The sequence below is a fragment of the Lactuca virosa genome, chromosome 3, assembly GCF_052849685.1.
Source record: "Lactuca virosa cultivar CGN04683 chromosome 3, Lactuca_virosa_CGN04683_v6, whole genome shotgun sequence".
Lineage (NCBI taxonomy): Eukaryota > Viridiplantae > Streptophyta > Magnoliopsida > Asterales > Asteraceae > Lactuca > Lactuca virosa.
This window is the reverse complement of record NC_136428.1, coordinates 28263220-28289160: the sequence shown is the minus strand read 5'-3', so window position 1 is coordinate 28289160 and position 25941 is coordinate 28263220.

Genomic DNA, 25941 nt, shown 5'->3' with positions numbered 1-25941 from the left:
TCTAATAAACTCATATGAACAAAGATAATTCACATCAAATTTTTTTCAAGTAATTAGCATAACTTTTAAACTAATACAATTCGATTTTTCAGCTAATTTTGCAAGTATAACAAGAAAACAAAACCAGGCTCTGATACCACTAATGGGTTTTGAGCACTCTAACACTCCTAAGTGTACATGCAACCCTAAATACCTTGGATCTATGTTTTCTCTATTATACATGCAATTATGAACTTTCCAAGGTATTACCCTATCTAGCATACAATACTTGATACTTGAGTAATCAAATGGATAGAATACATACCTTTGTTTGATGTAGCTTGTCTCCATGAAGCTTGAGTGCCTAGTGCCCCAAGTGTGACACCTCAAATGGTTCACACAACACCAAATGCACATGGAAGGACTTGAGAGAAATGGAACACTCCTTGAAATTGTCTAGCCCTCATATTCACACATTAGTGCACGATTTCTTGAGCCATGGGATTCTTTTATATGGTGGCTATTAGGGTTACACCATGTAACTCATAACTTTACCCATTCCTTATGCTCCATGGATTTTAACCTCCATGGAGTATCCATGGGTCACCCCATGGACTTAGTCCAACATAAGGAATCTTGGATCACAAGCCCACATATATAAGAATGAATGATTTACACAATCAACCCATATATTTAATTAGTCTCCTTTTAATCACTTAATTAATTCCAAATTAATTCTTGATCAATACTAATTAAATAACCTTATTAATATATTAGAACTTATAATATATTAACCAACCTTAAGTGTTATTTCTCTCATTATAGTCTATCCAAATGCATGATGCCATGCAACCCAAATGGACCATGTCGGGTCGGGTCAAGTCTTACCAATTATAGTTATGGACTTAGACATTAATCCAACAACCTTTTCACCAATAGCCAAGATTAAGTCTATTAGGGTATTGTTAGCCATTGTTGCATTTCATAACTATGAAATATGGCAAATGGATGTCAAAACCGCTTTCCTTAATGGGAAGTTGGCTGAGGATGTTTACATGAGTCAGCCTGACGGTTTTGTCAGTACAAAGAACCCTAATAGAGTGTGTAAGCTTGAGAAATCCATTTATGGATTAAAGCAAGCACCTCGTAGATGGAATCTTTGCTTTGATGAGAAAGTCAAAGAGTTTGGCTTTTCGAGGAGTGAAGTTGAATCTTGTGTGTATGTCAAGGCTAGTGGGAGTATAGTTAGCTTTTTGGTATAGTATGTGGATGACATACTACTCATAGGAAATGACATCCCGACCTTGCAGGAAGTGAAGTCCTGGCTTCGGAAGTGTTTCGCTATGAAAGACCTAGGAGAAGCTGTCTATATTCTAGGGATAAGGATTCCGAGAGACCGGAGTAAAAGACTGATTGGACTCAATTAGAGTACCTACTTGGAGAAGCTGTCTATATTCTTGGGATAAGGATTCCAAGAAAGGAGACTTACCTATCCAGAGTAATGCCAAACTGAGGAAGACTCAGAGTCCTAGTACAGAGGCTGAGATAGCAGAAATGAGTCGAATACCTTATGCTTCCATTGTAGGATCGATCATGTATGCTATGACTTGTACTCGTCCTGATGTGGCCTTTGCATTGAGCATGGTCAGCAGATATCAGGGGAACCCTGGCAAGGCTCACTGGACTGCGGTAAAGAATATCCTCAAGTACCTACGGAGGACTAAGGACTGGATCCTTACCCTCGGTGGGAGTGATGACTTGAGAGTTGTAGGGTATAGTGATGCTAGCTTCCAGACTGATAGGGATAATTTCCGCTCTCAGTCGGGCTGGGTCTTTACCTTATACGGAGGAGCAATTACTTGTAAAAGTTCCAAGCAGGAGACAGTGGCTGATTCAACTTGCGAATCAGAGTATATAGCAGCAAGCGAGGCAGAAAAGGAGGCAATATGGCTGAAGAACTTCATTGGAGACCTTGGAGTAGTACCAGTTATAAAGGAGCCTATGGAAATTTTTTGTGATAGTGAAAGTGCAGTTGCCTTATCCAAGGAACCAAGGGATCACAGGAGATCCAGACATATCGACAGAAAATACCATTTTATCAGACATCGTATAGAAGAACGACTCCTCGTGGCAAAGAGGGTATCATCAGATGAGAACCCAGCAGATCCCCTCACGAAGGGACTGAGTAGGGCTAAGCATCTCCAGCATGCAAGGCGCATAGGGCTGAAGGATGATATTAGTTTTAGTAGTTAGATAACCTTGAAATTTGTAAAGTGTAACTGACACTTGATGATGAATAAAAGTTGTGTTTATTTATGAGTAAAGTGTTGCTATCTTTTGTCAATCATTTATTATTATTTCTTTTGCATGTTTTGACTTCTAGAATATTTATGTTATGTTTTACATATTATTCAAATTATCCACAGTCGGTCATATGTAGGAAGTAGATATGAATTAAGACTGTCATGAAGTTTGCTTGTAGAGGGCTATGTGGTTAGACATAGCAAGAGATGCTACAACACTTCATGAGTGCTCATAAGTTCTGACTATTGGATCCAACCCACGCTCACTGGTATCACTTCATGGAATTTATCTCGAGTGATTGTGAGACGGTAATATCATATAAGTCTTCAAGCCTAGAGATATGACTTGTTGCCTATGAGTTGGTCATGCATTGATTGTACGAAAACGCATTGGTAACTCGATGTTATAAAACATGCCTTTGTGTGTGATTCAACAAGTAGTAGCACAAGCATATGAGTCGAAGTTTATCTGTTCCTTCTTGGATTAGAAGCGATATCTGGGCCCCTCGATGATTTTGTGTTGACCCACGTACCGGGCCCGATCAGAACTAAGTTGATGTGTTCAATTAAGTTCTATGTCAAACAAATCGTAAATTGGGAAACAAACTGCTGGACAATAATTAAGACATTGTTCCATGTATTTGTCCGACTGATATCTAGAACAGAGGATTATATGATCACTTATCTTAAATGGCGTATCGTCATCATCTCAATTCCGCGAGACCTTGAAAGAGCTACGATTGCTAATCGGTTCCTGAAGTCATACTTGCAGTTATAGTTATTAGACTTATCCAAGTGGGAGACTGTTGGATAAGGTGTCTAAGTCCATAACAATTTTTGGTATGTACTTGACCCGACCCGGTATGGTCCATTTGGGTTGCATGGCATCATGCAATTGGATAAACTAAAATGAGAGAAATAACACTTATGGTATATTAATATTATAAGTTCTAATATATATTAATAATATTGTTTAATTAGTTTTGATCAAGAATTAATTTGGAATTAATTAAGTGATCAAAAGATGACTAATTAAATATATGGGTTGATTATGTAAATCATCCATAACTTGTACAGTGGGCTAAAGGCTCCATGGATTATCAAGTTGGGCTAAGGTCTATAGGATGCTCCATGGATGCTCCATGGGAGTTACAAACCCATGGGTCATGGAAATGAAGAGCCATGTTACATTAGGGTTTACATGGTGTAACCCTACTTGTAACACTATATAAAGGATATGAAGCTCACCAAAATCAGCCACTAGAAGCAATATAGACGGCAATCCGATTTCTAAGTGTGACATTCTCTCTTAAAGTTTATTCCAAGAGCATTTGGTGTTGTGTGAAACATTTGAGGCATCACACTTGGGGTGCTAGGCTCTCAAGGTTTTCAAGGAATCAAATCAACTACAAGGTATGTAACTCTAGCTATCTTTTATGTTTAAAAGTTCCCCATGTATGCTAGATAGGAGTATGAACCTTGGAAAAAGTATTTTGCATGTATTTTAGACAAACATAGATCCAAGGTTTCTAGGGTTGCATGTACACCTTAGGAGTGTTAGAATGCTCAAAACCCATCAATTATGTGATCAGTATGTTTACGATATGTTATTATATGATTAGTATGTTTATGATATGATAGTGGTAGGGGTGAAATAGTTTCCAGTTACCAGTTGAAAGATACCGAAGGCAGTTACCGGTTGAAAGATACCGAAGGCAGATACCAGTTGAAAGATACCGGAGGCAGTTACTGTTGGATAAGGTGTATAAGTCCATAACTATTTCTGGTATGTACTTGACCCGACCTGGCATGGTCCATTTGGGTTGCATGGCACCATGCAATTGGATAAACTAAAATGAGAGAAATAACACTTATGGTTTATTAATATATTATAAGTTCTAATATATTAATAATATTATTTAATTAGTTTGATCAAGAATTAATTTAGAATTAATTAAGTGATCAAAAGATAACTAATTAAATATATGGGTAGATTATGTAAATCTTCCATATCTTATATAGTGGGCTAAGAGGCTCCATGGATTATCAAGTTGGGTTCCACCCATAGGATGCTCCATGGGAGTTACAAACCCATGGGTCATGGAAATGAAGAGTCATGACACATTAGGGTTTACATGGTGTAACGCTAGATGTGTCAACACTATATAAGAAACCCATTCTCCACCAAAATAGGTGACAATAAGAAACAAGAGGGCTAGGCCGATTTTAGAAGTGTGTATTCTCTCTAAAGTCATTCCAAAAGCATTTGGTGTTGTGTGAAGCATTTGAGGCATCACACTTGGGGTACTAGGCTCACAAGGTTTCAAGGATCATAAGCAACAACAAGGTAAGTTATTCTATCTTTCATGCAAGTTAAAATTTGTTCCCCGTGTATGCTAGATAGGAATATAACCTTGGAATTCAACTTTGCATGATAATTAGACAAACATAGATCTAAGGTTATTAGGGTTGCATGTACACTTAGGAAGTGTTAGAATGCTCAAAACCCATCAGTGGTATCAGAGCCAGGTTTGTTTGTTGTTTTTTTTTTTTGTGAAAACAGCTTGAAAAAAAATCGTTTTTCTGTTTTCTGCTCGTATGAAAGTTTGCACATTTGTTGCTGGAAATGGACTAGAAACATTACCCTAAACTGTTTTGATGTTTTAAAGCTTGTTTTAGATGGTGTAATGTTTATGCTAATCCATTTACAATGGCAATTATTAAAATTACAAGTTTTTTTTTAAGTGTCATTTTTTGATTCTTGAAAGTGTTCATATTCATGTTCTTGAACTTATGAAGATTAGATGATCATAGGAATTGTTTGTAACCTTCATGGTAGTTTAATTCATGATCATAATGTGTTTTAATGGAGTCCATAACTTGTCCTCAAGTTATGGAAAACCAAAAGTCTCACTTTTATTAAAGCCATTAAAAGAACACAAGAGTTATAAAAATGAAGAGTCTTCATTTTTATTACTCAATTAATTCATAAGTTATAAGAAATGAAAAGTTTTGGAAGTTTACAAAACTTGCCCTCAAGTTTTGGAACATGTAAAGTCTTGATTAAAACTTTAGTTCCAACCCTTAGAATTTTAAAAGTTAAAATTCAACCCTTATACTTTATAATATTATAAGTTACTAATATATATATGTATAACAACAAGTCGTCTTACCGCTAGTACGCCTCATTCACGAAGCCGGTCTATACGAGGGGTATAAGGTTGTTGCCTATAAAATGGCAACTTAATGGGTGTCCACTCTCACCCACCGCTTCCTTGATCGGTGGAGGGTCGTTAGCCGAACGGGTAAGACAAGGACTTATAAATTCTCATTAAAAGTATGATGAATATTATAAAGTAACTAAATGCTTTTATTAAATTCCCAATCTTAGTTACTTTAGGAAAATGTGAATAAGGTGCTAATCCATGAAATTACACTTTACACTTTGTTTAAGTCGTTGGTGGAGCATGTGTGGTTAACCGGCACACTAACTTGGACTTAACAAGGTAGGTAAAGGGTGACTTAAGGTTTACCATAGCATCGGTGGAGCGTGTGTGGTTTACCGGCACATCTATTGAGTGATAAACCTTGAGGGTACCAAGTGATTTGCATGGTTACTTCACACCTCGTTTTGTGATCCTCGGTATCCCAGTCACAAAACTTGGAGGGCACACTCGAGATTGAAACATGCCTTTGAAAAGTTCATTGAATCTCAAAAGAATCTACGAATTTCTAAGAACCAATTAAAAACCTAATATTTATATTTCGTTTTTCATGGTGGAAATTGGTGAATCGTCATTCACCTACCTTTCAAATATGTTATAGCTTGGATTACGGCATACCTCTTCTAAGTTATAATATATTGTGATTGGATCCTAGCCTTAATATTACATTTGGGTGTTTTATTAAGGACTCTCTTAATATCTAAACTAATCTTGTTCTCTTCTTTCAGATGTCTTCAAACAATGCTGCTTCTGGCTCTAATCCTAATCGCTCCTTTACCCTTATGAACTTGTGTGGGAAAGTCACTTTTGATGGATCCAACTTCAATGAATGGAATAGAAACATCAGGATGATTACCCGCTACGAGGACAAAGAATATGTCCTTGACAAGGAGCTTAAGGAGATTGATGAGACCACTGCAACTACCCAGGAGATCGCTGACTTCCGGGCACATGAAAGGGATGCTACAAAAGTGGCGTGCATCATGTTGGCCACCATGACAGCGGAACTCCAAAAGTCCTATGAGGACTTCTACCCTTTTGAAATGCACCAAGATCTGATGGAAAGATACCATCAAAGTGCACGACAAGAGAGGTATGAAATCATATGCTCTATCATAACAACCATGATGAAGGACGGGGAATCCGTCACGAGCCACATGCAGAAAATGCAAAGGTATGTGGATCGGTTGCTGAAGCTTAATGTGAACTTCCCTGAGGAGCTTGCAATAGATATCATTTTGCACTCCTTACCATCGTGCTATGATCAATTCTGCATGACATATCACATGAATAAGGAAGAGGTCACACTCAGCAAACTTCAGGGACTCCTCAAGACCACAGAAACAGGTCTTAAGGGTAAGTCGGTTGTTAACACTCCTACTCCAAACTCCGCCCCGGTTTTGGAAATCGGGAAAGGTAGAGGGAAGAAGAGGAAGAGCTATTCGAAGGGTACCAAGGCTAGGACCCTTGATGGCTCTTCTTCAAGTGGAACCAAGAAAGGTTTTGTCACTCCTTCTTCTGACCCTAAAGAGGCTGAATGCTTCTATTGCCATGAAAAGTCACATTGGAAGCGGAACTGCCCAAAGTACCAGCAAGATGTGAAGGATGGGAAAGTTAAACCCAACCATGCAGGTATTTACACTATCTTATCTAATAACTCACCCCATTCTAACTCTTGGGTCCTTGATACCAGTTGTGGTATTCATATCTGTTCTGATTTGCAGGGACTAAGAAGAAGTGAGAATGTGGAGCATGGAAGAATAAACTTAATCATGGGGAATAGGAAAGCTTTACCTGTCACCAAGATTGAAGTTTATACTTTATCGCTAAGTAGTGGGTTTAGTTTAGATTTAAATAAATGTTGTTATTCGCCAGAAATGGAAAGAAATATTATTTCCTTTCATGCATTGTATAAACAAGGTTTCACCTTTTCATTTGATAATGAAGTTGGTTCGGTTAATGCTTTCTTTAATAATGTTCTTTATTTTAAAGCATTACCTTGTGATGGTGTGTATGAAACTGTATATGTGGTTGATAACTTAGGAAATAGTGTATTGTGTATTGATTCTGTTAATGATAATAACTTGGATAAAGCATCATTATGGCATTGTCGTCTTGGACATATAAGCAAGAAACGTATAGGCCAACTCCAAAAGGATGGAGTATTGGAGTCATTTGACCTAAAGTCAGATGATAGTTGCGAATCATGCTTACTTGGAAAAATGACAAAGTCACCCTTCACAGGTTCTTGTGTGAGGGGTGAAGGTTTGTTGGATCTTATACACACGGATGTGTGTAGGCCCTTCAAACATGCCACAAGGGATGCTAATCGTTATTATTTGACTTTTACTAATGATTACAGTAGATATGGATATGTCTACTTAATCAAGCATAAGTCAGAGACTTTTGAGAGGTTTAAAGAGTTTAAACAGGAAGTCGAGAATCAATTGGGCAGGAACATTAAGATGCTTAGATCCGATCGAGGTGGTGAGTATCTTAGTTCAGAGTTCCTCGACTATCTTAGGGAATGTGGGATTGTCTCACAATTGACACCTCCCAGGACACCGCAGTTGAATGGTGTAGCTGAGAGGCGTAATCGAACCTTGTTGGATATGGTTCGTTCCATGATGAGTCGAGCTTCGCTACCAATCTCATTTTGGGGGTATTCCTTAGAGACTGCCGCCCGTATCCTTAATCTAGTTCCCACAAAGAAAGTTGCCAAAACTCCTCATGAGATGTGGACTGGTAAAGTACCCAAACTAGACCACATTAAAATTTAGGGTTGCGAGGCTTTCGTGAGACGCGAGACTCATGATAAGCTCGAACCTCGAAGTGAGAGGTGTATTTTCATCGGCTACCCACAGAAATCCTTTGGTTACCTCTTCTACAGACCTAGTGAGAATGTGGTCTTTGTAGCTAGGAGGGCTTTCTTTCGAGAGAGAGAGTTCATAAGCCAAGGAGATAGTGGGAGGCAAGTTGACCTTGAAGAAATTCAAGAGTCAAGTGGTGAAGGAACTTCAAACCCTAGCACTCAACTGGAGGAGGAAACTTCTGTTGAGCCAATTGACAAGTCTGTACCTCTGAGGCGTTCCACAAGGGTTAGGAATGCACCTGAGCATTACTATGGATTCCATATTACTGAGGAAGATGATACACTTATCAGTGATGAGACACTGATAGGTCTGGATGAACCTAACAGTTACGTGGAAGCCATGGCAGGCCCTGAGTCAGCCAAGTGGAAAGAGGCAATAGACAGCGAGATACAGTCCATGTATGACAATCAAGTTTGGAACTTGGTTGAGAATGTACCAGGTCGTAAGACTGTAGGGTGCAAATGGATCTTCAAGAAGAAGACCGACATGGATGGTAATGTACACACTTATAAGGTACGACTGGTTACAAAGGGTTTCTCACAAACTCCGGGAGTTGATTATGATGAGACCTTTTCTCCAGTGGCCAAGATTAAGTCTATTAGGGTTCTGTTAGCCGTAGCCGCATTTCATGACTATGAAATATGGCAAATGGATCTCAAAACCGCTTTCCTTAATGGAAAGTTGGCTGAGGATGTTTACATGAGTCAGCCAGAGGGTTTTGTCAACACATAGTACCCTAATAGAGTGTGTAAGCTTGAGAAATCCATTTATGGGTTAAAGTAAGCACCTCGCAGATGGAATCTTTGCTTTGATGAGAAAGTCAAGGAATTTTGCTTTTCTAGGAGTGAAGATGAATCTTGTGTATATGTCAAGGCTAGTGGGAGTATAGTTAGCTTTTTGGTATTGTATGTGGATGACATACTACTCATAGGAAATGACATCCCAACTCTGCAGGAAGTTAAGTCCTGGCTTGGGAAGTGTTTCTCTATGAAGGACCTAGGAGAAGCTGCCTATATTCTAGGGATAAGGATCTTGAGAGACCGGAGTAAAAGACTAATTGCACTTAGTCAGAGTACTTACTTGGATAAGGTGTTGAAGAGATTCGGCATGCAGGACTCCAAGAAAGGAGAGTTACCCATCCAGAGTAATGCCAGATTGAGTAAGACACAAAGCCCTAGTAGTGAGGCTGAGATAGTAGAAATGAGTCGAATACCTTATGCTTCGGCTGTAGGATCGATCATGTATGCTATGACGTGTACTCGACCTGATGTAGCCTTTGCTTTGAGCATGGTTAGCAGGTATCAGGGGAACCCTGGCAAGGCACACTGGATTGCGGTAAAGAATATCCTCAAGTACCTACGGAGGACTAAGGACTGGGTCCTTACCCTCGGTGGTAGTGAAGACTTGAGAGTTGTAGGGTATAGTGATGCTAGCTTTCAGACTGATAGAGATAATTTCCGCTCTCAGTCAGGCTGGGTCTTTACCTTAAATGGAGGAGCAATTTCTTGGAAGAGTTCCAAGCAAGAGACAGTGGCTGATTCAACTTGCGAATCAGAGTATATAGCAGCTAGCGAGGCAGCAAAGGAGGCGATATGGCTGAAGAACTTCATTGGAGGCCTTGGAGTTGTACCAGCTATTGAAGAGCCAATGGAAATTTTATGTGATAGTGAAAGTGCAGTTGCCTTAGCCAAGGAACCAAGGGATCACGGGAGATCCAGACACATCGACAGAAAATACCATTTCATCAGACATCGAATAGAAGAAGGACTCCTCGTGGCAAAGAGGGTATCATCGGATGAGAATCCAGCAGATCCCCTCACGAAGGGACTGACTCGGGTTAAGCATCTCCAGCATGCTCGGAGCATAGGGCTGAAGGATGATATTAGAATTACTAGTTAGATAACCTTGAAATTTGTAAAGTGTAATTGACATTAGATGATGAATAAAAGGTGTTTTATTTATGAGTAAAGTGTTGCTATCTCTTGTCGATCGTTTACTATATTTCTTTTGCATGTTTTGACTTCCAGAATAATTATGCTTGGTATATCATATTATTCGAACCTCTACAGTCGGTCATATGTCGGAAGTAGGTATGAATCAAGACTGTCATGATTGGTTGCAGAGGTCTAAGTTGTTGGACATGGCTACAACACTCATGAATGCTCATAAGTTCTGAGCATTGGACTCAACCCACGCTCACTGGAATCACTTCATGGAATTTTTCTCGAGTGATCGTGAGACGGTAATATCATATAAGTCTTCAAACCTAGAGATATGATTTGTTACTTATGAGTTGGTTATGCATTGATTGTACGTTAACGCATTGGTAACTCGATGTTATAAAACGTGCTTTTGTGTATAATTCAATGAGTGGTAGTACAAACATATGAGTCGAAGTTTATATGTTCCTTCTTGGATTAGAAGCTGATATCTGGGCCCCTCGATGATTTTGTTTTGACCTATGTACCGGGCCCGGTCAGAACTAAGTTGATGTGTTCAATTAAGTTCTTTGTCAAACAAATCGGAAATCAGGAAACAAAATGTTGGAAAATAAGTAAGACATTGTTCCATGTATTTGTCCGGCTGATATCTAGAACAGAGGATTATATGATCACTTATCTTAAATGGCGTATCATCATCTTCTCAGTTCCGAGAGACCTTGAAAGAGCTACGATTGCCGATCGGTTCCTGAAGTATTGCAGTTATAGTTATTAGACTTATCCAAGTGGGAGACTGTTGGATAAGGTGTATAAGTCCATAACTATTTCTGGTATGTACTTGACCCGACCCGGCATGGTCCATTTGGGTTGCATGGCACCATGCAATTGGATAAACTAAAACGAGAGAAATAACACTTATGGTTTATTAATATATTATAAGTTCTAATATATTAATAATATTATTTAATTAGTTTGATCAAGAATTAATTTAGAATTAATTAAGTGATCAAAAGATAACTAATTAAATATATGGGTAGATTATGTAAATCTTCCATATCTTATATAGTGGGCTAAGAGGCTCCATGGATTATCAAGTTGGGTTCCACCCATAGGATGCTCCATGGGAGTTACAAAACCATGTGTCATGGAAATGAAGAGTCATGACACATTAGGGTTTACATGGTGTAACCCTAGATGTGTCAACACTATATAAGAAACCCATTCTCCACCAAAATAGGTGACAATAAGAAACAAGAGGGCTAGGCCGATTTTAGAAGTGTGTATTCTCTCTAAAGTCATTCCAAAAGCATTTGGTGTTGTGTGAAGCATTTGAGGCATCACACTTGGGGTGCTAGGCTCACAAGGTTTCAAGGATCATAAGTAACAACAAGGTAAGTTATTCTATCTTTCATGCAAGTTAAAATTTGTTCCCCATGTATGCTAGATAGGAATATAACCTTGGAATTCAACTTTGCATGATAATTAGACAAACATAGATCCAAGGTTATTAGGGTTGCATGTACACTTAGGAAGTGTTAGAATGTTCAAAACCCATCAGTTACCAGTTGGAAGATACCAAAGACAGTTACCGGTTGAAAGATACCGAGGGTATTATGTTGTATGTGGTATGACGGGGGAACTCACTAAGCTTCCTACTTACGGTTTACAGTTTTGGTTTCAGGTACTCGTTTTCAAAGGAAAGGAGTCGGCATGATCGTAGCGCATCAGACTATGATTTTCCACACATGAGATCTTTGGGAGTACATTATAATATTATTTTATGCTAACTTGTTTTGATGATTGACACTTTGGTTTTGACATGGAACGTTATTATGGATGTTTTCTTATACTGTTGGTTTTATAATAACTTAGTTAAAATGAAATTTTTGGTCTTGAATTTTGGGATGCAACAAGTTGGTATCAGAGCCTTGGTTTGAGGGATTCGGGCACACTCTCGGGTGTGTCTGAACTCAAACTAAGGACTTGATATGAAAATTTTCAAAAGAAAAATCATTTTTATAAAAAGAATTTTGAAAAGAATTTGGGAAGAGAAAAAGGAACTTTGAAAAAGAACAAGATGTGTGATGCGTGCAATCAGTCGAGCTCAAGTAAGTTTTTCCCAAGATACCCATACATGTTATGTTATGATATGATATTATTATGAGAACTGCATGATTGATTAGGGCTAAGGATCGAGGAAGGATGCCTTACATGCCTACTGTATGTGCTTGTAGATATACATGTTAGTACTGATTAGCCAGTGATAGGATAGCCTGTTTAGGTTATGCCTGATCGATCTACTATGTGATAGACCATGACATGAACCTTATCGATCTTACTTATTTGCTTACTGCTGCTGAATCAACAATGATTTGGCGCACTGGTAAAGCAAACATGATTGGAAGATCTACTTCCCAAACTTCCATGGACATTGACAATGGAAACATTGGAAGTCCATAAAAGATTTCTCTTCCGAATGGAAAGGGAAAGGCTGAGTCTGAGATAGTCCCATGTGCCATTCCAAAAGAGTCTGTTTGTTACTAATGCCAAGAGAAGGGGCATTGGTTGCGAAGCTACCTTATTTACCTGAAGGATCACAAGGATGGTAAAGTCGGAGTGTATAACTCTGCTTCAGGTAAGTCCAATATCTAACTCTATTAAGCTCCTACTTATAGATTCTTAATACATGATGTGATAAGATTGCGTTTTGATGTTTTGTAGGATGAAAAGAAGAGAAAGGAAGCTTGAAAGAAGAGTAAGTTGATTCTGATCGCGAAGAGATGGATTTCGATCGCATGGTTCGATGATCAGATTTTTGAGCTGCTACTTAAGAGTTATGATATATTCCTTAGAAATATATAGTGACATAGTTTTCATTTGTAATTGCATTGTAAGGACAAGTTTTTCCGCAATTTTTATAAATAAAGAAAATTTTTGATTTTATCTTATTTTATATTTCCTTACAATGGCATTTGTGAAAATTGATGTTTGTGTGTATCTATTCTTTAGCAATAAAATGGATTTGATTCTTTCGTTTGTGTTAGTGTCAAAAATTTACCAAAGAAGGAAAGATTCTCGTCACCTAAGTTTCAATTGGATAGAAACTTGGAATTATGAGACTTGTATTGTGTGATGAATGAGAACCTTCGTCTTTGGGAAATTAAGACTAATTCCTTGTTCACATGTATATGTGAGTCAAGTGAAGGACTAAGGGATCGGGTACACTTGGTTGTGCACTGGTCAGGTCCACCACAAAGAACGATAAGACTATTCGCCGTGATTTACTAAAATTTTAGTAAATATGGTTATGCTTACAAGATAAAGTGTAATTTTGAATCATTGAAAAAGTTTCGAAGTATGGCAGAACGAATAAGAAGAATCAAATTAGTCAGAAGGATAAAAGTTTCTCCAATCTGAAAGGAAAGGAGAAAACTTTAGTATCATGTGTTATGATCATCTTAATGATTATGAGAAACATATCACAATTGATCCTCTAAGGACATCTTAGTGCATTTGTATGGCTAAGAAGAGGAATCGTGAATTGTTGAAATGGTTAAACCAAGAAGATGAATCATACTTCGTTCCAAAATCAAGTCTTAGATTCATACTCCAAGATTGTGACTTGAGTGATATAATCTTAAGAAGGTTTATAACACATTTAGAAATGGTAGTTGTGATGTCTTTAACACAAAGACCAACTAAGATCAATTGTATGAAGTGTTTTTTCCTTGATAAGAATCCGCACTAACTCTAGAATATTTGTTTGTCAAGGAGTGTTTCTTGACAAGAGAATCTCATATGTCAAGAAGTCAGTAAGAGTATTAAAGATGTTGAAAAGTTTCAGGAACTAATCAAGAATAAACCTATTGTGTATTACTAGCTCACGACTTGAGGTTTGGAACCTATTGTGTTAACATATTCTTGTTTCTGTGCCCATTTCAGTTAAAAGTTGACTATGCAGGTGAGTTCTATGAGTTCTCAATTATTTACATAAGGCGAAGGAACTTGATCAGTGAAAGTTCATTGATGTGTATAGGTGAGCTTCTTAACAACTTGGAAGACATGGTAGGCCCTTGTGCTGCCAAGTGGCAATAAATTAAGATTGAACAAGTTCAGTCCATATGAGTTTGAATTTTTCATAGACCTTGTCTTATGATAATGGTTGGGAATGACAGATTCACATGGATAGGAAAACATACACCATTAAATCTAAGTGGTAAGGTTTCTCTCCAATTCATGAAAATGATTGTGAGTAAACGCTTTCACTAAGTAGATTTTAAAGATTTAGCAATTGTGATATTTGCATTCTCAAATTCGATTATGATTACGGCATCCCTCTTCATAGTTCGAATTGTGAGAAATGGCAAATAGTTTGAACATTCAGGACTTACTGCCGTAAGTTCTGAAATAGTTTGGACACACATATGAGCTTTCTTATAAAAGGTGTACGACCTTAGATAAAGGATTATCGAAGCATCTCATATCAGAAATCTAAACTATGGAAAGAAATTCAATAAATATTGATTTCTGGAAGTTCAGCTGATTTCTGGATACATGTCAAAGCTAGTGGGAGCATAAGTGTTATGCTAGTAAGATAATAATTATTATGCTAGTGGGAACATAATTATTATGGTAAGTGTTTCGAGTTAGCATTGCTATTTATAGGAAACAAAGTTCTAATTTGCAAAGTTGCAAAGGTTGAAAAGTTGTTTCACTATAGCAAGGGAGAGGATACTTATACTTTATTTCAAATCTAAAAGTTTAGATTGAAGTATTAATCAAACTTAGTCATGGATATATATGTATACCAGATACATTGCATGATAGTTTAGAATCTAACACATTCTTATAGTGGCAAGAATTAGGTATTCTTACACTAAGTAATAAGGATTTGGAATTATGAAATGAGCATCATTGAAATTTTTTTAATTGATCTATTTCACAAAGTAAGGACCATATATAAACATAGTGTGCATGCTTGGAGCATGGGATAACTATTGTTTTAATTCAAGTATTAAGTTGATTAATCGAAACATTATACAATGAATAATGTGTAATCAATATCGCGATTAAATAAAAGGTGTTTTATTTATATTCAAAAGTTTTGAGAGCATATTGAATTCGATTATTCTTGTGTTTCACTTCGCATGTTTTGACTTCCCGAATAATAAGATTATTCAAACCATCCACAGTTGATCATACTTTGGAAGTAGGTATTGAGGCAAGACAATCATGAATCCGTCTATAGATTGTGTAAGTGTTAGACATAACACAAGTTTGCTACAGTGTTCATGAGTACTCATGTAATAAGATTTGAGTATTGGATTAAACCCACGTTCATCTGAATCACTTCATGGATTTCATCACGAGTGATTGTGAGACGATAATATCTTATATTATTGAAACAGAGACATATAGTTGCAGTTTACAAGTCGGTTGCACATTGATGATATGTACACGCACCAGTAACTTGTTGTTATAAAACATATAGTTGTGTGTGATTTGATGAGTAAATAGAGCAAGCATATGAGTCGAAGTTTATCCGTTCCTTTTTCCCTAAGAGGGATAAAAGCGATATATGTGGGCCCCTCGATGATTTAGTGATGACTCCTTAAGCGCTTGGCCAAGCCGGGACTGATTTGATTTGTTCAATTAGTCGGTCGTCGTCAACCGAAAATCGGGAAACAACACATGGACAGAGAGAATGATTAAAATCCATGTCTCAGTCTATACGATATCTTGTAGAATAGAGGAATATATGATCCCTTATCTAATGGACGCGTCAGAGTTCGACAACGGCTTTTGAGCGATACAATTGCTAGTAGGTTTTTCAAGTCGTACTTGCAGTTATAGTTATTAGACTTATCCAAGTGGGAGACTGTTGGATTAGGTCTAAGACCATAACTATAATTGGTATGTACTTGACCCGAGAGTAGCATGGTCCGTTTTGGGTTGCATTCACCAGAGTAATTTGATAGGATGGATATTTGAGAAAGAGGTTATTTGTGATTTATTAATATATTAAGTATAATATATTAGTTGAGAAATCATATTATTTAATTAGTATTGATCAAGAATTAATTTGGAATTAATTTAGTGATCAAAAGAGACTAATTAAATTAACGGTGACTGATTATGTAAATCAGTGTTACATATGGTTTGGGCTATTGATCCATGATGGACTAAGTTTATGTGAGAGTCCATGAAGAGTTAGTCCAAATGAGTTATTGGATCATAAGCCTAAGTGTAAGAATTAGGGTTTATATATGAATCTTGGAATTCTACATGATGTGTGCAATTAGCTACACCTAATTTTAATATTTATAACCTAACTACCTTAACTAACTAAATTGCACCTAGGCAGTGTACCTAGTCAAAATTATAGAATAGTTGGGTAAGTTGGGTAAGTTGGGTGTCGATCACAGGGAACGATATTGTCTAATTAATTTATCTACTACTAAATTAACCTAATTATTAACAAAGGAAGAGGTTTTATCTAATTTTGCAAGATTAGATGAACTTAATTCTTTAACAAAAAATCAATTAATAAACAAACACTTCTGTTAGTTTGAATCCACTTTCACTCAATGGGTTATAAATTAGCTATGACAATTACCGTTGGTTACCAATTAAGACAGTTTTAGCAATTTAGTTCTAAATCTACTAACTTGAATCAACTCATGTAAACCTATGTATGGTCACACAATAGTTAACACATAATCGATTATTAAATGAAATTGGAGCTATGTAAGATTGATTTGATAAACACAAATTATGATCATAATCATGAATTCTCTAGCACAACTTAATTTTAATAATTTAATTGCTTAACTAAGATTGGTTTGATCTTATCTCTAATAAACTAGTGTTCACTGAATTATTAGGTATTCAAATTCATGTAACTTCATATTCACTAACTACACAGAATAAGAATTCAAAGCAATCAGTTATCAAACAAGCATGCTAGGTAAAATCAATCCAACACGAGCATATTACCAACAAGTAAGGTCAAATCTAATGCATTAAACCATGAGTTCCAGCTTCATCTAGCTAACAGAAGCTGCTAGATTTAGCTGGACATACTAGCAAATAAACAAACAAATTCCATAATCAAAAGCATGTTTAAATGTACCAATCTATAAATCAAATTATGAACTTCTTCTTCCTTGGTGTTGAAAACCAATTCCAAACTCTTCCTTCTTCTGAAAGTCGTCTCCAGGAATCCTCCAAGGCAGCAAAAAGTTCCCCAAGTCGTAATCATCAAGCGTTTATATACTTTTCCCGAAATCAGGTCACCAGGTCGTGGTAGTCATGTTTATCCCGTATTCTCCAAGTCTTCGAAGCTGATCGGGATTCTTCAAGTCACCACGTTGTGGTGAGATTACCATGACGTGGTAGGTATATTTTTCTTCATTTTTTAGCTTTGGTTCAAACTTCTATTTTCCAACTTCTTTAATCCAACTTCCAGCTTCCTTTTTGCTCCAAGCATGTCTTTTAGTCCCTACAACATAATTCATAGCAAATTAAGTATCTTTTGTTCATATAAGGGAATAAAAGTAATAAAAATATTAATGTATGTTGTATAAATATGTGTATAAATATGCACATATCACTACACTATATATGTATTCCCTTAAGCCCAAAATCTATACACAAGTGTCATAACATGAGGGTAGCCGATTTTGTGTGCTCCAACCTCTCTCTCATTTGTCCTCATCTTGCTCTTGGTGTTTTGTGAACCATTTGAGGCATCACACTTGAGGTGCTAAGCTCTTGAAAGGCCAAAACTCTACAAGCTACAATAATAGGTAATTGCCTAACTTGTTTTACGTTTCAAAATATCAAGTTGTATGCTAGTTATAGGTTTCGTGCTTTGGATATTTTTTGTTGCATGTATAACTAGAGAAAACTTAGATTTAAAGCATTAGGGTTGTATGTGCACCATAGGAGTGTTATAGTACATAAAACCCAACAAATATACCAGGTTTTATGCATAATATGGCATAAATGATGGACTCATTTGCCAAGAAAATCGAATAAAAATCATTTTAGCAAGTTCAAACCTATGTGTTAGGTTCCATTTGAGGTTGGCTCAAATTCAGTGCCATGTGACAATGCTAAGGTTCCTCCAACAGAATCTTTTATCTTGATCTCTTTCAAGATATTGTCAATATGTGCATGAAGATATAAAACGTTTAACATTCATTTTATTTATCTCTATAAATTTTACATTCCAAGAATATATCCCTTTATTCCTAAGTCTTTCATTTTAGAAACACATTCCGAGTCAAGGTGGAAAAACCTGGCGTGGTCAGAATGTAACTTCTTATGATTAAGTATGTATCACTGATACAAGATTAGAATGTCACTATATTCCCACTAATTCTTAGAAAACAGACATGTTCAATTCATTTTGATATAAAAGCATACCTTGTGGTATTACATTAAAATGATGATTGTAACATTGAGATGTTTGCTTCTCAAGCTCTACACATTTTGTTAGGATAACATGGATTAAGAAAACCTCCAAGCTAATCTATATAGATATCTTCTAGTAGATGTCTATTAAGAAAAGCGGTCCTTCTTGGAATCTGTTTGTTATATCTCATATTGAGAATATGAATTTATAGTAAACAATATCCTTGTTGATCTAATCATAGCTACTTGTGAAAAAGGTTTGATCATAGTCAATGTCATGAGTATGATAAGGATCATAGTCAATGATATGAGTATGAGAGAATCCATTTATAACAAGTCTTGTTTTAAATGTGTATGGTTATCCATATAATGTATTCTTTCTAGAAGAATCACTTTGTCATTCTATCCTTGCTATAGAGAGAAAGTTCAATCAAGACCATACTTGACTATCATACATGGATTACATCTCATTTTCGTGACTCTAAGTCATTTATCAGATTCGAATTCTGACATAGCAATTTAGTATTTGATGGATTTTCCAGAAACCATCAATAAAAGCTCATCAATGAGAGATTCCACATTTCTCAAGTCATGTATTATTTCTACCACTAATGTGAGCAATTTTTGTTTATGAATAACTATTATTCAAGTTTAACAATCCCTTGTTAAAACTAGTGCCAACTATTACTACATCGGATTATGGTTCTTGAGATGCTTCAAGTTCCATGTACCTTCCACTTGCTTTGTCATTAGAAGCTTGTTTTCTGCTAACTCGGCTATCAGAGGAATAAGAGAACTTATTTTTTGTGAATTTGCATATAATAATATAAGCCACATTTAGAGCATTATAAAAATATGCATTTAGTAGATTTTGGATTTAGAAGCTTTAATCCAATATAGGCTTCAAATCCATAAAATATTTTAGTAAGATATGGATGGAACCTTTCCATACAAATCTTATGAATAAAATCTTATATCTACTAGTTAGTTGGTGTTTGTACTCAAGGTACAATTGCTACTGTTCTAGGTTTTATCCCAAGGAAATACAAGGAGGATATTTCTACCGATTAGAAAGTAAATCATACCAAGTAAGATTTAATTCATCCTTTATTATTATTATTATTAAGGCTTTTATATAGTTCTTACCGGTTTGTATCTCAACTATATATTTCAAAACTTAAGCAAATATTTCATAATTATGCTTTGCCATGTAAAATATAATTAAAACTACTATAGCTGTTAATAAAGTTGATTTGGTATCTTGTGCTAAATCTTAGACATTCATTAGAAAGGAAGTCATACACCATAGTGTATAGTTCTCAATAATTTATTTTCTCTACTACTTAGTGAAAATATCATTAGGAATCTTTATAATAAATGAGATTTATATATGTCAAATAAACTACATTATTTGCCTTCGAAGATCCATTTCTTGAAGTTGGAATATGTGAATGTTATTTATATAATAAAAATAACAATGTCAAAGATAAGTTTGATTTAAAACAAGTTTAAGTCAAAAGTATTCTGCATATAAAACTTGTTACCAATAAAGTATTGACATTTACTCTATAATTCCTATTAAGAGATCTAGTCTCATAAAATGAATTTTAATCATTTTCGAATATGAAGTTGATCGTAATGAAAAATGATTTAAGTAAATAGCCCATCATTCATCCATTAAACTGAAACATATATTTATGCAAGCTAAATTAAAACATATATTTCTCCAAAACAAACATTGTTTTATATTACAAGTACATTATGTTCCTGGCATAATTAATAAACTAAACTCCGAGAGTGTAGTTTCAACTTGATTGTGCTCAGCTGGTTACTCTTCAGTAAATATCTGGAAGTCATTTACAAATATTAGATTTACATTTTAGTACCAAGTACTTGAGTGTTATATGAAAAGTAAGAGTTATGTCTAATAGATACCGGAAGTACTAGTCTCTTCCAGACTTTCTTTCCAGATATGGGCATCAGATCCTCTTCAATGTCTAGTTTCTCCACAAAAGAAACAAGATCCATATATGTGGGCCTTAATGGATTTCTTTGGCTTAAACGTGTTCTGACTGTGAAAAATGGGCCTCCTAGATCACAAAAGGTGACTCTTTTTGGCATTGGACATTTCCTAGTTTGATGTTAGAAACATATTTAGCATCACAATGGTGTCTTTACTAGGTATCATGTTTATGTTTATTGCTCAAAGAAAATAGTTTAGGACTAGGACCTTTACTTGTATACAATTACATATCGCTCACAAGATTATCTCTTAAGACATGAACCTTTACTTGTATACAATTATATATCGCTCACAAGTTGTCATAAATCAGAAATCGGGAAACAACAAATAGACTGAGAGAATGCTTTCAATCCATGTCTCACGTCTATACGATATCTAGAATGGAGGAATATCTGATTCCTTATCTAAAGGACACGTATCTGATAAGATCAGAGTTGACAGCGGTTTTTTTTGAAAGCTACGATTGCAGATCAGGATCTGAAGTCATACGCAGAATAGTTATTAGACTTATCCAAGTGGGAGACTGTTGGATTAGTGTCTAAGTCCATAACTATTTTAGTATGTACTTGACCCGATGGTGCATGGTCCTTTTGGGTTGCCTTCACCAAAGCAACTTGATAGGATGAATTATGGAGAGAGAGGATTAATTATGATTTATTAATATATTATGAGAATAATATATTAAAGGAGAAATCATATTGTTTAATTAATATTAGTCAATAATTAATTAAGAATTAATTTTGTGGCTAAAAGAGATTAATTAAACTTAGGGACTGGAATTGTAATTATAAGATAATTGCAATTGGGCTATGGATCACCTTGGAATATAGGTTGGACGAAATCTATGGGAAGCCCATATGATTTTCGTCCAAGGCATGTTCCAAAAGGGGTCCATGGGCTGCTTAGGGCTTAAGCAGTCAAATTAGGGTTTCCTTGTTAGATAACCCTAATTGCCTACCTATTTAAAGGCCCCTTGAGACCAAAAAACGGGGCTAACCTTTTAAAGAGGGTTTCTGGACGTTTTTGAAGTTCTCCTCCTCTTCTCCTTCTTCATCCTCTTGCTCTTGGTGTTTGTGAGCCATTAGAGGAGTGACATTTGTGACTCTAAGCTTTTAGAAGCCAATTACTAGAAGGAATAGATTGTTATTACTACATAACAATCAAGGTATGATCTAAAGCCTATTCTTATGTTAATATTGATTATCACATGCTAGATCTAGGGTTTATGGCTTTGGATGATTATTGCATGTTCATTAGACAAACTAGATCCAAAGCTTTAGGGTTTACATATACACCATAGGAATGTTGTAGTGCTCATAACCCAACAGTGGTATCAGAGCCTAGGCTGTTTGTATGATGAATTGATGCTTAATTGTTCATTGCTTGCTTAAAAAATCGATTTTTCTGGGTTCTGACTGCCAGTGGACTCGACGAGTTCCATTGTGGACTCGACGAGTCCAAGGGTCTGTCAGCTTAATTTCGTGATTTTCTTGCCTTTTTGGCTTGGGATAATTACCATAAACGTTTTTAATTAGTAAAATCTGATTTTTATTGATTTTGGGTGAATATCCTTTCCAAAATAGTAGATAATTGCCAATTAATCAAATATTTGTTGCCTTATATGATAATGTATAATTATTTTACTTATTTGGTTAATTGTCTTGCAAGTAATTGGACTAGGTCAAAATTAGATAACCAAATTAATTGTTATTTGCCTTATTTGAATTGTTGATCTAGAATGTTCTTGATAAAATTTGAAAAGTTTCAATTTTCTCCCTTTAGGTTTCATAGTTTTAAATTTCAACTTTAAAAGTTTTAGTTTTGAAATTTAAATAGTTAAACCCTAATATTTTGAAATGTTTCAAAATTTGCCCTCAAGTTTCGGAATTTAAATTTTGATTAAAAGTTTGATTTTAAAATGTTAAATTCTAAAACCCTAGTTTTGAAAAAGTTCAAATTACACCCTTATGGTTTTATTAAGTTAATTAAAGGTATAATTAAAAGAAAGTTAATAAATCCATAATCATATGGTTTATATTTAATTTAAATTAAAAGTGTAACTTAAACCACCTAGTATTTTAAAAGTGTAAAATACACCATATACTATATATAACATTAAAAGCCTAATATTATATATGTATAACTTAAACTGCTAGTCTTACCGTTAGTAGGCCTCATTCACGAAGCTGGTCTATAAGGGGTGTTTAAGGAAATTGCCTATAAAATGGCGATTGAATGGGTATCCAATCTTACCCACCGCACTCTTGACTAGTGGAGGGTCGTTAGCCGAACGGGTAGGATAGGGCGGACCCTCTCATCATTAAAAGTATAATGAATAAAGTAACTAAATGTTTTATAAAATTCTCAAATCTTAGTTACTTTAGGAAAAAGTGAAATCGATGCAATTCCATGGAATTACACTTTGAACCCTTGTCGAGACAATTAGTGGAGCGTGTGTGGTTAACCGGCACACTAAGTTGGGTTTGGCATTGGTAGCAATGGATGACTCGATGTTTGTCATAGATCGATGGAGCGTGTGTGGTTAACCGGCACGTCGATTAGGTGACTGTAACATTGAGGGCACCACGTACATTTGCATGGTTATTCACACCTTATTTGTGATCCTCGGTATCCCAGTCACAAATGAAGGGCATAATCGAGATTAAACATGACATTGAAAAGTTCAATGAATCTCAACAGATCTAGGAGTTTCAATTCATTTAAAACTTAACCTTCTTTTCGTTTTTCGTGGTGGAAATTGGTAAATCGTCATTTACCTACCTTCAAATGTTCTGCGAGTTGGATTACGGCATCCCTCTTCCAATTTGTAGGATATTGTGTTGGGTCCTAGCCTTAATATCTCATTTGGGTGTTTTATTAAGGACTCAATCAACTAAACTTGATTTTTCTCCCGTTTCATAGATGTCAAAGTCTGACAACTATGGTCTTCCTAAATCCGTTGGAAAAAGTTTTCCACATGAAGATGATGTTCCACGATTGGATTGTGGAAAGAGAAATCATGCTTATCTTCCTCCACCTCCTCCAATAATTATCCCTGACCCACATGTTCGAAGACTTGAAAAGTTCAAGGTCACTCAAACCCTATTGGCAAAAGACAGGAAAATGGAAAGTCTATATGTGCTCATGTCTTGAATAAAAGGTAACATATTGATAGTTTGGGAATGTTAGGTGTCAATGTCTCAAGGAAGTTGGTTGTTGACTTGGTTCTTCAGTCACTTCCCGAATCATATGTAAGTTCGTTAGAGAGTACTATATGATGAACCACAATATGACCCTTATTGACTTGACTTATTTGCTTATTTGCTACTAAATCAGGAATGATTTGGCGCACTGATCGGCAAACTTGTCTGGTAAATCAATATCCCAACCCTCTATGGGAAATGGTAACATTGGAAGTCCAGAAAAGTTTTCTCTACGCAAGAGAAAGGCTGAGTCTGAGATAGTCTCGTGTACCATTCCAAGAAGAATCCATATGTTTAAACTGCCAAAAGAGGGGGCATTGGCTATGAAGCTGCCCTGACTACCTGAGAGATCTAAGAGATGGGAGAGTCAAAATGTATGACTCTACATCAGGTAAAATCCATTATCTAACTCTATTAAGTTCTTTTTAGATTCTTAATACATGATGTGATAAGATTACATTTGGTGTTTTGTAGAATCAAAGAAGAAGGAAGCTTAAAAGGAAAGAAGTGAGCTAAATCTGGTCATGAAGAAATGGATCTTAATCGCATGACTCAAAGATCGGATTGTTTGAGCTACTACTTTTGAGTTAGGATAGATTGCTAAGTAATATTTACATAGTTTTCATTTGTAATCGCATTGTAAGGACAATATTTTTCCGCAATAAAATAAATTTTGATTTATCTTATTTATATTTCCTTGCGATGAATTTTATGAAAATTGGTATTTGAATAGTTCTATTGTTAGCAATATTGTGAATGGATTTGATTCTTAGTTACGTTATTTGTGGTAATGTCAGAAGTTTACCAAATGAGGAAAGTTTCTCATCACCCAAGTTCCAATAGGACAGAAACTTGGAATCATGCAACTGGCATTGTGTGATGAATGAGAACCTTCGTATTTGGAAAATTAAGACTAATTCCTTGTTCACATAAGTATGTGAGTCAAGTGAAGGACTAGGAGATCTGGTACACAATGTTGTGCACTGGTCAAGTCCACCACAAAGAACGATAAGTTTATTCGTCATGATTTACTAAAAGTCTAGTAAACATGATTATGCTTACAAGATTAAGTGTAATTCTGAATTATTGAAAAGTTTCAATGAATAGCAGAACGAATAAGAAGAATCAATGAAGGCAGAAAAGATAAAAGGTTCTCCAATCTAAGAAGAAGGGAGAGTACTTTTGTATCGTGTTTTGTGATCGTCTTGGTAATTGTAGGAACCATATTACAATTCATCCTCTAAGGATACCTTAGTGCACTAGTTTGGCTAAGAAGAGGAATGGTGAATTGTAAAAATGGTTAAGTCAATAAGATGTATCGTACTTCGTTCCAATATCAAGTCTTAGAGTCATACTCCAAGACTGTGAATTGAGTGACATAATCTTAAGTAGGAATTTTCTACATTTGCATATTTTGGTAAGTTGTGATGTCTTGGATAAGACAAAGACCAGCTAATACCAAATTGTGTGTAGGTTTCTCTTGATAAAGACATACACTGACTCTTGAATATTTGTTATGTCAAGAAATGTTTCTCGACAAGAGAATCTTATATGTCGAGAGGTCAGTGGGAGTGTAAAGATCTTGGAAAGTTTCAAGAACAAATCAAGAAGTAAACCTATTAAACACTAGCACACAACTTGAGGATTGTAACCTATCGTGTTGATAAAATTTTATTTCTGTGCCAATCCAGTCGAGTGATTATGCATATGAGTTCTACGAGTTCTCAATTTAATGCATAAGGGCAAACACCTTGATCAATGACACAATATCTATATAATAACAGGGTCCCTTTTGGTTGGCATCATGACACAAATTGCATTAAAAAATGGATAAAATAAGTTGTTCATTTATTAAGGATTTAATAAATTAATTAAAAATTATTTTGGTAATTAATTAAATTGTTTTTAATTAATTAAAGAAATTGAATATTAATTAAATCCTTTGGATTAATTGGAATGTTATATAACTCTCCATGAA